This window comes from Tympanuchus pallidicinctus, unplaced genomic scaffold, assembly GCF_026119805.1.
Source record: "Tympanuchus pallidicinctus isolate F22 unplaced genomic scaffold, pur_lepc_1.0 scaffold5, whole genome shotgun sequence".
Classification (NCBI taxonomy): domain Eukaryota; kingdom Metazoa; phylum Chordata; class Aves; order Galliformes; family Phasianidae; genus Tympanuchus; species Tympanuchus pallidicinctus.
This window is the reverse complement of record NW_026294769.1, coordinates 17,077,119-17,090,103: the sequence shown is the minus strand read 5'-3', so window position 1 is coordinate 17,090,103 and position 12,985 is coordinate 17,077,119.

Below are 12,985 nucleotides of genomic sequence, written 5' to 3'. Positions count from 1 at the left end.
CTCTGCAGAGGGGACTGAGCAGGATCTTTGAAAGAGCTGTAGTGCAGGGAAGAGCCTGAGACTCCTCTGCATTGCTGCATTGGTCTTCAGGGTGACTCTCATGCAGACAGGGGCTGAAGATGTGATGTTACTGTTGATGGTGGGAATCTATCATAGGTATATTGGTCAAACTTTTGCTTTCTTGTGTTCACACCACAGTCTCTATGTCTCAGATGTGGCTGTGCATCCAGTAACAGTTCCAGTTCACTAAACCCACTGTTTGAGATGGGAGCTGCTCTTTGCCTGCTAGGTGTTGCTTCAAACAGATACGCTGCCTCTGTGGTTATAGCTATACAGCAGAAGAGCACGTGAAATGTAATCTGGGAAGTGTGTTAGGCCAATAAAAAGGTGCAAGTGATGTATTTGGTTTGCTGCTGCTATGAAAAGACCAGTTTCAACTGTTTCTACACATCAAAAAGAATATGAGTCTGTTTGATTGTGTGAGAAGTATCTCATAACAGGAGTTATATCATACCTCAAAGCAGGAGCTACACTTGGGATGTGAAATTTTGCAGTTCTCATGAAGTATTCAAAAATGCATTTCTATAAATGAATAGCACTGAAAATTGCTGGCATTAAGCTTTTGTTAATAAAAGGAAAAGAAAAAGAAAAAGAAAAAGAAAAAGAAAAAGAAAAAGAAAAAGAAAAAGAAAAAGAAAAAGAGAAAGAGAAAGAGAAAGAGAAAGAGAAAGAGAAAGAAAAAGAGAAAGAGAAAGAGAAAGAGAAAGAAAAAGAAAAAGAAAAAGAAACAGGAAAAGAAAAAGAAAAAGAAAAAGAAAAAGAAAAAGAAAAGAAAGGCACTCTAGATGTTTATTCAAACATCTGCTCCAAGCCAAGGGTCAGCTGTGAGGTCAGATCAGGCTGCTCAGGTCTTCATCCAGTCAGATCTGAAAATCTCGAAAGATGGACACTACACAACTTCCCTGGACAATCTATTTCAATGTTGACTGTCCTCATGATGAAACTGGTTTTTCTTACATCTGCTCTGAATCTCTCTTGGTTTTGTTTACGCTCGCTGCCTCTCCCTGCAGTGCACTGCTGTGAAGATCTGGGCTCCATTTTCCTTGTAGTTTCCTCTTAGAATTCTGCTATCAAGTGCTCCAATTTAGAAAACTTCCTATACCGGGGGTCCCAAAACTGGACACAAGATCTTGCTTAAAGATTAGTTTATGCTATGCAATTTCCGCACCCAAAAGGCCGTTCCTATGAAGTGCAAGTATATCTTAGAATCGTTAAAGTTGGAAAAGACCTCTAAGATTATCAGTTCCAACCACCAACCCATCCCCACCACATCCACTAACCATGTCTCCCAGTGCCACATCCACATGGTTCTCGAACATCTTCAAGGATGACGATCTCACCACCTCCCTGGCAGCTCCCTAGCAGCTTGTGCCTTGCCGCTTTTTCTGAGAAGAATTTGTTCCTAATATCCAACCTGAACAAAGATGTGCTCTCTCCACTGTGTCAATGCTGTATCTGGAGGAAAAAGACCTCTCTCCAGAGTATCTAAGTGCCCTTGAACTGTGTTTCCATTCTTCCAGGAGGATGGAAACAGAAGGAAGGCAGAAGGAAGAGCCAGTTGCAAGCCTTATTAAGCATCTCACTATATATATAATCAGGGGTTTCTAGCCTGGCCATTTATTTAGGCTCAGTCAGGGGCTGACTGCACTACACAGAGGAAATAGCACGTTGGTAGGAAATGAAGCAGTCCCTCACAAGTTCTGTATGGAAAATAAACTTATCTTCTGTCTCAGAGGAAAATAAATGGGTACTATATAAAATGCTTAAATATGGTCATTGCACTGAAAAATTGGTGATATATTATTTTAATATGCCTCAGGCCACCAGGTGGCAATATAAGGAAAAGGATAAACGCTTCTCCTGAACCTGCCATGTATATGTGAAAAATCAAAATAAATTTCAGATATATTCAGAGACAGGTATTTGGTCTCCTCTGAGTTGTTTAAATGCAGTGTTTCAGCGATAAGCATTTCTCATCACAAAATGCTGATTCTGAAAGCAATTTTTTCTGATTTTGTTCTGAAGATGGGAAAACATCCATGCAACTTCAGAAAATTATGTGCACCTCCTAATCACAGTGTCTTATCATCTTTGATAGGCATTCTTCCTCACCCCAATATCTATATTTGAAGAGGATGTAAAATATTGTAATTTTCTTACTTTGATTTCCTGAAATGTAAAAAGGCACTCACTTTCCTGCATCTATTTTGCTGCCTCATTGCAGCATGTCTTGTGTTTTGAATGGTTGCTTAACCACACTGATGCCCCAGAAATGGCTTCATCAGCTGGTGAAGTCCCACACACCTCCTGAAGGCAGTGGCAATTTGAACTGAATAGTGGCCGTATGGATTGACATGATGAAGATCTCTCAAAGTCCAGTGATCTATGGTTCAGGCATATGGTTTGGGGTGGAGAAGTGAAGGCTCTGGGAAGACCTGATAGCAGCCTTTTGGTATCTAAAGCTGAGGGGGCTATAAGATAGAAAGGGACAGACTCTTTAGCAGGATCTGTTGTGTTAGGACAAGGGGAAATGTTTTCAAACTAAAGGAAGGGAGATTTAGGTTGGACATAAGGCTCTGAGCAACTTGATCTTACTGTAGATGCTGCTGTTCATTGCAGAGGAGGTGAAATAGATGATCTTTAAAGGTCACTTCCAACTCTAAGAACTCATGATTCAATAAAATAGTTTTGAACTAAAAGAGGAGAGATTTAGATTGGATATAAAGAAGTTTTTTACATTGAGGGTGGTGAGGCACTGGCACAGGTTGCCCAAAGCGGTGGTGGATGCCCCATCCCTGGAGACACTCAAAATCAGGCTGGATGGGGCTGTGAGCAACCTGATGAAGCTGTAGGTGTCTCTGTTCATTGCAGAGGAGCTGGACTAGGTGACCTTCAAAGGCCATCTCAAGCGATTCAATGATATCTTAAACCAGAGGAAGCATTCATGTGCATATTAGCTGGATTTCTTTCTCCTCTCATGGATTTGTCCACCAGGGGAATTCCCCAGCTTAAGTCTGTGCCATGTGATGAACCAGTTCCTGTTTTTTTTGGACATTAAATGCCTGCTTCTTCTTCTATAAGGGAAAAAAAAAAAAAAAAAAAAAGCCATTTTTCAATGCCTTCATGCTGTTTCTGATGTGATACTCCACCCATGGATTTCTTTTTTAGGCTGCAAAGACCTACTGTACCTGAGTCTCTCTTGTGGTATCTGTGCAGTTCCTTTCATCAGTCTTATTGCCTTTTCTCCAGCACTACAATATTTATAGGCTAATTAAAAGTATTTATTACTCTCAGCCTTTTCATTTATTAACATTTGCCTGGAAGTGTCTACTAAACCAAACTGCTTATTTGATGTAATGACAAATGTTTTTTTTGTTTGTTTGTTTGTTTTTGTTTTAAAACAGAACTTTATTTGAAGCAGTTAAGGCACACATTGTGAGTCTAATGCTGCCACACTTGCACAATATAGAAGGGAATGACTGTACCTCCTGAGTTTGTGAGCAGTACAGTGACTTGTGATTTTTCCATGTTAATCAGGAAGATCTTTTATAAGGCAAATGAAGCGTGAAACACTGCCTTGCTCCTCCACAGCTCACTCACTATAAGGTGTCTAAAGAGGTCCTCTGAAAGCAAGTAAAGCCTTGCTGGTCTTGGAGAGCTGTTCTTCTCCTGCTGGAGTACCGAAGTGGCCTGGTCAGCTGTAAGACATCAAAATGCGGTCTACTCACTGTTAAGAAAAGTCATGTAAAAAGACACTGCGTGTTTGTTTCCATGTGTCTCAACTGAAAGCGTGGCTTTCACTTTTGTCTAAGAGGGAGCAAGTGCTGGAAAAACGTGGTTGACTAATGGTAAGAGCTGGTGGGCAGGTGAAGAGCCAGCCTTAGAAAGAAGTGCCTGATTTCAGCCCACAGGTATGGCAGAACCACAGCAAATGGAATTTGTTGGAATTTGGGGCTGGGCTCCAAAAAGTTCCATGGTAGCCCAAAATGTCCTGAGAAGCAGGCCACTTGCTGTTGTGCTGTGTTTCTGTGTAGGTATGAGAAAAAGCTGAACATACACTTTTGAGGAAGCTCTCATGTCCCTTTTCTGTTCCTGCAGTGCCATATGCACTCTCTGAGTCACTGGGATGAGGGAAGAACTTTCCTTGTAATATCCTGTTGCATCCTGCTCAAGACTGCCCATGCACAGGTAGAGATTTTTGTGCTTATACATAATCTTGTCTGAAATGCTCTGGAGCCTACTATGTTTACTCTCCTTTTAGGTGCTGCAGAGAAAGTGTTGCTCCTCTGGGGAGGCGAGCCTGACAAAGTCTGACTGGTCTGGTCATCTAAATGTGGGCTTGGGATCATTCTTCTGTGAGGTCTTTTCTTTGCAGACATCTCCCCATCCTGCAGTACTGCAGGTACACACTGGTCAGTTAGGAACTGGCTGGAGCTACTGACTGTGGCACCATTCCTGTGCCTGAATCTAGTTGTTTGATGTGTCTCATGGCAGCATGTCTGCAGAAAATCACTTCACTTTTGCTCCAGAAAGCATACCATGTCACAGCCAGACATACTGTTTTTTTTGTCATCAGCGGTTGGCTAATACAAACAATATTCACTTCCCAAGTGGCACAGATATACAAATCAACCTTTCATAGGCTAATGGCCATATGAAGATTTGCTAGCTGGCATTCATGACATGTGGAGACACGCTGATGCCAGATGCTTGCAGGGTTTTGGCTATGCTGTTCTCATTTCCAGGAGGATAGTCAGTACCAGGCTATTCTGGGAGATCCACTGTGGCCCGCATCAACGTCTTGTGCTTCTTTCAAAGCATCAGGCAGTGGCACTCCCCTGGGTGTGTCAGAATCAGCTGGCCCCTGTGTGGTGTCATGCTGTTGCCTAAAGCTCCCGGCCTGTCTAGCTGCTATAACACCACTCAGACACTGAACTAATGTCATGTTGTGACATCTCTGAGAGGTGGAAGTCTTTCAGAATGCAAACAGAATAATGTATCGTTCTTGGCGAAACCTTCTGGGGAATCGTGTTGTGAAGGGATGAGCAAAGCTGCAACAAAGTCATCGGATTCTTTGGTCTTTTCAAACTACAGCATCACCGTAAGTAGAATTTTATAATGAGATAAAGGTCATACTGTCATACTGTCAGTCATACTGGTAAACATGAAACTGGTAGACTTGGTATTTTTATGGGACTGCTATAGCAAAAGAGAGCCCTGACTTGGTCTCTGCTTTAATCCACCTGTGTGTCTTGCTGTTGGTGAGATCATGTTTGTTCCATGGACTTGTATTTTAAATAGATGGGCTGACTTAAGGTACCCACTGGAAGGGCCTTCACTGAAAGGGCATTTCTGACAATACGTACAAGAATTCCAACACCAGCATAACTGTTTTGTTGCTAAATACTAATCTAATTTGTATCTATATTAGCACCCATTGGTGTAGCTAACAACAATCAACTCTAACACCTCTTTGTGTTTGTCTATTATTGTCCTGAACCAGATTCATTTTCTATTTTCTTTTTTTGAAAAATGCAGGAGGGGAAGCAGAGGCCATTTTAGTGATCAATATTGGACTATTGAAAATAGCTGGAATTTGATCTGCCATCAGAAAAACAGAACTGCATTGTTGGTTTTCAGCCGTGACTCAATACATATATTAACCAATGTGCCCCCCAAGACCTTTCATGCATTCTGCATCATGTTAGAAACATTAAAATATTAACAAACTTTGATCCCAGTCAGCTGAATGCTCATTCAGCTCTGTTTTTAAGCTAGAATGCACTCAGTCTTCTGAGTTCATAGTAAACTCCAGAAACCAGGCTGAAAGCAGAGCACCACCATTCAGCAGTATCTAAACTCCTTGTTCAATTATTTAAAAGCTGCTCTGAGAGCATCTTTGGCAATGTGTTACAGATAGTTGTTGGTAGTACATTTCGTTGGGCTTTTTTTCCACAAAAAGAAGCATCCCCCTGGCCCTCACCATTTCTTGTGAATGAGCTCATTATAGTTTCTGTGCAGCAATCCCTTTGCCTCATTCCTTTCAGTAGCTTAGGGCTGCCTGAGCTCTTCCTCCGTATATGCATTGAGGATGCCATATTTTAAATGCATCACAAGATAGCTTGTAGTTTTCCCAGACAAAATTAACTGAGATTAACTTCTAGGAAATTAAGGAGAAGAGATGGATGTAGGAATACACCTTCTGCCCTTGAATATTTCAGCAGCAGCAGCATTAGGCAATGGCCAGCAAACAAAACCTTCCTCCCTCATTGCCCTTCTTCCAGGGGCCTTGGAAGTGGCTGCAGCAAAGCACCTGAGTGAAGAAGACAAATGGGATGCTGCCAGCCCTGCCTTTTGCACCAGGTCTTGTTGTGTTCCTGTGTGGGCTCTGTGCTATGGCTGCACAGGGCTGGAGCAAACTCCGTGTTGGCAATAGCAGCCAGCCTAGCTTCCCCAGCACCTGACATACTAGAAAGCAAAGGAAGGTATACATACCTCTGTTCCTTTTATATTTCTTTTCATCTCCCCTTATCTAATCTCCCCACTTGAGGCTGGTTTGGCTGTGTCTAAGGAAGTTTGGAGTGTTTCTGAAATTTCCTTCATTTTGAAAAGGTCTGAAAATTTTCCACTAGATACGGCCATGTGAAATCACACATCAGAAAGAGCTCCAGTGCTGCAAAGTGACATGCTCATCATCTTTACGTTTCGTTCTCTGAATATCTTCAGCATTCCTCCTTTTCATTGTAGCAACACCCTTGCTCAGCTGTAATTGTTGCTGCTTATTGATCTCTGCACAGCACATTTTTCAGGCAGCTTTACCAGTGGAAGCTGAAATCTCTGTTAAGGATGGCAGAGGAGGGGCTGAGGAATATGGGCACATCTGTGACATGTACTTAGCTGGTGGTTTGAGGTCCCCAAATTAGACCAGGAGCTCTGGGTTTGTTTTCCTTACTTTGTGGCAGCAATTCTCATCCTCCAGCGTGAATTTTCAGACTGTCAAGCAAACAGTAAGAAGCCCTTCTCGCTATGGACTGGCTGTGAATTGCATGACAATGAAACCATAATTAAAACATGCAATTCCATGCCTTTTGTTGTCGCTGGCAGTCAGCTTGCTAACAAGTGACTTTGGTGACCCCAAGTGCCAGAGAGGCTGTGAGATAATTAGCAAAGGGAGGAGATGTGGTAGGGGAACAATATGCACACCTCCTGTCAGCTGAGCTGAATGCTGACCGTAGCTTCTCCACACTGGTTTTCTTTTCCATCAGTAAATTTCAGTATGTCACTAAGTATCTGTTCCTCAGTTTCCCTCCAACGATATCCTTACTCTTGCATCCAATTTGTACCTCAACAGGGAGACTAATTGATTGCAGTTTACACATTTATTTTCTAAAGGTAACTACAAAGTGCTTTATTTAAAAACGATGACTTCCTTACTGACGATCTTACAAGCAGACTTGCTTTTAATTACAAAGCATACCTCCTAGCACAGAGTGATGAACAAGCAAGCTAAAGCTGCCTGAACAAACCAAGCAACATTAATTAAAATGTAAAACAGGCCACAGCAATTAGGCTGGAGAAAAAACACCTAAAATAATAAAATTCCTTCCTTGCAGGTTAAGCTATCGGTCTCCATTCAACTTCCAGCTGTGGGAAGAAGAGTTTTTCCAGTTTGGTTTGGCGTTATTAGCAGCAACAACCTAAGAGTGATCATAAAAACGTATGCAACAACGTCATGTTCCTGTCATAGGCTGATTAATGCTAATGGCAGCAGATTAACAAAAACAAGGAGAGCGCAGTTCACCTGGCAGCATGTCTTGCTATAGGCAGGATGTCATTTGCTGATTGGTGGCTTGAAGCGCGGATAACTCCAGAAGCAGCCAGGTGCACATGCCAAATGTACGTGCACTGTGTCACATACGGAAATTCAGAACCAAACTGGCTTGAAAAAGCAAATATCACAGAGTCCCAGCATGGCTGAGGCAGGCAGAGCCCTCTGAGCCCATCAGACCCCAGCCAACTCCTGCAGGAGCACCCAGAGCAGGGTGCCCAGGCCCATGGCCAGACAGAGTATGGAGATTTCTGAGGAAGAGACCCTACAGCTTCTAGGCAGCCTGTGCCAGTGCTTGCTCATTTACACAGCACACAAGTGCTCCTGGTGTTCAGATGGAACTTCCTGTGTTCAAGTTTCTGCCCACTGCCTCTGTTCCTGGCACTGGGCAATACTGAAAAAAGCCTGGCTGTACCTTCGTTGCACCTTCCTTCGGAAATGTATAGACATCAACAAGATCCCCCCTGGGCCTCCTCTACAAAAGCTGAGATGCAGGAGGTTCATAAGGTAAGTCGTGGCTGGGGTGCTTGGGATTCTCCCTGCTAGGGTGCCACATTTCATTACTAGTATGTGGCAGAATGTCCACCATCTTACTTAAAAGAGGGGAAGCTGAGGCTGAGCCTGGCAGCAAGCTGAAGTCAGGCAAAAGGCAAAGTGCAAAAGGCAGACCTTGCAGGGAGGAGAGCAGATGTCATGGCAGCAAAACCCAACGCGTGGCTGAAACATCTCCCCAGGCTCTGCTTCTCAGAGAATTTTCCCTGCAGGCCTCTCTCTCCAGCAGAGCTGAGCTGCCTCTGCTCTCTAGGAGATGGCAGGGGGCTGCAGGTTAATGAGCTGCACCTGCTGCTGAAATGAAGCTGTAATTATCCTGCATTTTTCCGCAGAGCTGGGTTAGCGGGCTGCAGGGGGGCTGCAGGGATGTTGTTTTCCTGGGGAGGATGCTATGGGGTGTGGAAGTCAAAAGGCTGTGTTTGTGCTCAGGGTAAGGCTGCCAGAGAGAAACTAGGAAGCTCCATGTTTACCAGGGCAAAGGACGTGTGCAGGTACTTTTGCTTATGGCCTTTTGTGCCCAAGTGTTGTTGCCCGTAGACTCACTCAAGCCTCTGAGAAACCCAACAATACTTTGAAATGGGATTTTGTGGAGAATTATGGCAAGGAATTTGAGCAATTCAGTGCCCAGAGGCCAGTGTACACAAGTGTCAGATGTTGAAGTGCAGAACAGAAGGGGTTAGGAAAAGCAAAAATCACAGAGTTACAGCATGGTTGAGGTAGGCAGAGCCCTCTGGGCCCATCAGGCTCCAGCCCTGCCCCAGCAGGGCCACCCTGAGCAGGGTGCCCAGGCCCATGGCCAGGTGGAGTCTGCAGACCTCCAAGGAGACTCCACAGCCTCTCCAAGCAACCAGAGAGGCATTGAATTCTTATGCTTGATAAAGGTATAAGAGCTGACAGAATAAACACGTCAGTGTTTCTGCTGTATTTGTTCTGAATCAGGAAAATTGTTTAAAGTCACTTCCTAATACAGGGAACAGACAGCAAAGATAACAGGCATATGCGTACACTAGCAAATAACTTGAAAACCAATATTGAGTACCTTTCTAAAGCATCTTTCATGCAAACAGTAACCTGAACTTTTTAAAATAAACAATGTAAGCTCAAAACTCAGTAACAAAAAAAGTTTACTGCTAGGAGAGCAGCCTGCTTTTTCCTTAAATGTTGATGCTGCTGTGCAAATAGTTAAGTCATACACACCAGATAAATGAGTATCACCAGATACACTGTTAGCTAACAGAAAATAGAAGCTGAAAATTGTGGTTGGGAAAAAACTGATGCTCTTGTAGGAAAGTACAAAAATGTTTCAATTTGGAGGATTAAACAATGCATTGTTTTATTGCTGGCTGATGCTGGGGATGATGGCAGCATCTCTCCGCTCTGCTGCACATCCTATTGCCCAAGCACACGGCCCAGCAGCATCCTGGATGCGACGTGGAGCTGCTGTGCTATTAGCAGTTTCTCCCTGCTCAGCAGTGCTTCTTGGCAGTGAAATTGTCTTGCTCTGCGACAACAAAATCGATCAGCAACCTCCTCTGGGGTCTCAACGCCACATTGCTGCTTACACTACATAAACTAATTTGATATTCTTCACCATTCTGTTTTACTGCACTGCTAGTAGCAGTTCTGGATAATATTAAGAATGAAAAATTGAGGAAGTGAGGTGCTTTTACAGACCTACTAGACAGTTCCAGGTTCACCTTTAAGCCCACTCTTCCTCGAAGTGTCTATGTCGCTGTGAAAGCCCTTGATATCAGTGTGAAATTGCATCAGTTCATCATGCAGGCAGGAAACCTGCCTGTCCAATGTCCATTTAGGCCAAAACAAGTAGTTTCCTGAAATACTGTAGAAATGCAGATTAGCATCCTTTATTGGAACTGTTTGACACCAAATTATTATTTTTTTATGTGTAATCAGGGATTGGAGCTGGCAGTGGCTGTGCCTTTGCTGTGAGTGAGTGAGAGATGCACTGGGTGCATTTTATTTGGGTCACTGGTAACATTTCATTTTCACAGCAGAATATTTGATTATATATTTTTTGCATAATGAAGCAGTGGAAACACACAGCAGTCCTCCCTTAGAAAAGACAGCTGGATGATACATATTTAAATAGCCTGAATGGGCTTTCCTGTAATCATTAGGTCCAAGCAGGGAACTGCCTTCTCCTGCCCGAGCCTGTGGCTGGAGAGAGGCCTGCTGAAAACCATAACAGTTCTGTAAGAAGAGGAGAAATTGAAGGCCTCTCTTGCACTGCAGAGGAAGTTGCAGGCAGGTAAGTTATGGCTAAGTGGCACTGTTTGGCAGAACTACCTTCCTTGCACACTGGTCACAGCACTGGAGTAACGCAGGATCCAGCCTCTGGTCACCTCTGCAGTTTCCCTTGAGCTCTCGGGGTGCAAGAAGTCAAAAGCAAGCAGGTTGCATAAATTCATAACAAAAATGAGTATAGTGAGGTTGCCACACTTCTATTTCTTCCTCTGGAGGCTGAAAATGAAAGATGCATTTCCAGTAGGCAGGGAGTGGGTGTGTGAGAGCTGCGTGTGTGCTCCTGTTCCCACCATCTGGTAAAGGGTGAACATTTCAGGGAAAAGCATTCTGACAGCAGAGTTCATCTTAGATTAGCAAATCACAGGAAAACCATCCATTTGGTTGCCCTGACTTCAATGACTGAAGAATAGACTAGGGAAGGAATAGATAAAATGAATATTGTCAGATCACCAGGAGCCAGAATCGCTGTCAGAAAGATGCTAAAATGCATGTGGGCTCTAAGAGAAAAGCCAAGAGAGTCTGCTGAAGGCCAAGTGCAGGTGATGCACTTCAGGACACAGTCCCCTATAGCCACTCAAGCAAGTGCCCTTGACATAGCAGAGGCTTTATTCAAAGTGAGCTCCATGAACACAGGGATGATTCCTAGGGGAAGGGCGAGAAGAGAAGGACACAAACAGAAACACATGAGATTTGATTTATATGTAAGAAAAATCTTTATGGGGAAGGTGGTCAAACACAGGAACAGGCTGCCTGGAGAGGTTCTGGAGTCTCAGTCTTTGGAGATCTTCAAAAGCTGGCTGGATGTGGTGCTGGACAACCTGCTTGGAGCAGCCCTGCTTGATGCAGGACATTGAATCAGACAACCTTCAGAGTCCCCTTCTGACCTTAGCTGTTCTGTGAAGAGAAGGATTGGACTACTATCTGGTTGTGGAGAAGTAATGGGAAGAGGATAGGAATGGCAAGGGTATGACCCTACTTTTTTCACTTCTGTTGAAGCCCTTTTTTCAAGGGTAGAACAGAGAAATCAAGGACAGCAATGGGCTCTGCAGATGTGAACAAGTTTCACAAGTAAGGTGCGTGGAGTCCTTTGTTTTACTATGCCTGTGATTTAACAATAACATTATATAACATTAACATTATAATAAATAATAACAATAACATTATAATAAATGAAGAGCTTCAGGGTTGTTTTAATCAATGACAGCAACCTACTTACCTGGTAGAAGAAGCCACGGAAGAGGGTTGGCCTGCAGAGTCTGAGAGGCTCTCAGTGTGTGCAGTACCATCCGTCTAAGGAGCCAGCTGGGACCACCTGTCAGTGGTGGCATGGCAAAGCAGAGCAGCACTACTGGCTGGGGGTGGAAGATTTGTGGCACAAGCAGTTAACAACAAGAGTATTTATGGCCAGTGTAGGCCTAGCTAGTGATGGACAAATGAGTCAGGTTATCAAGATTAGCAGCCTGGAGCATCAGTTCTGATAAGGCTTCCCTATCTAGGTGGAAAAGGCAGTATTTCCTCTGGGACAACAGATTGATTTGTGCCTTACATGGATTTCTTTCTGCTTAGGCATCAAAGTACTACAACTGGAGCAGGTCTGGAAAAAGACATGGGCAAGTTTCTTACTTGTCTTCTTTAAGATGTGGATGCTCTGTTTTTTAGGACTGATTAATTTTTTCCATGCTGACATATTATCTGTTTTGTTTTCCCTTTCTGATTATGTAAAGCTCATTTATAGAACTTCTGCCTTCAGCTTGTACTTGAGCCCCAGAAAATACAATTCAACTTCCTAATTTCTAGGTGGAAGCTTTTAGTGCCCTCTCAGAATTGAACCAGCCTTATTTCTGCCAATCAGTACCCAATAGCAGAAGTCTAGTCTTTCTAAAAGTCATTAGTTACCTTGTTTCTTCAAGTATGCTGTTTTTCTTGTGTGAACCAGTCCATCAGTTAAACAGTGATTAACCCCGTGTTCCGCATTACAAATTGACCTTGAGTTCATTTCTTGTCACAAATTGAAGCATTACAGGAAGCGGCTAAAGTTCTCCAATATCTTAAAGGCCAACATCGTCTTGAGTCATTTTGTGACAACTGCAATTGCCTGAAGCATGAAAGCAGGCACCTCACAGCTTGCTGAAGCAAGCTGAGACACACAGTGTTTTCAACAGAAAAGACCATGATTTTGCTAATAGTTCTCATGCTTATTTTCTAGGGTCTTCACCTATGCAGGTTTTGCTGCAAAAATTCCAAAGTATGAAGAGTCAATAAATAGGAGAGGGTGATGGG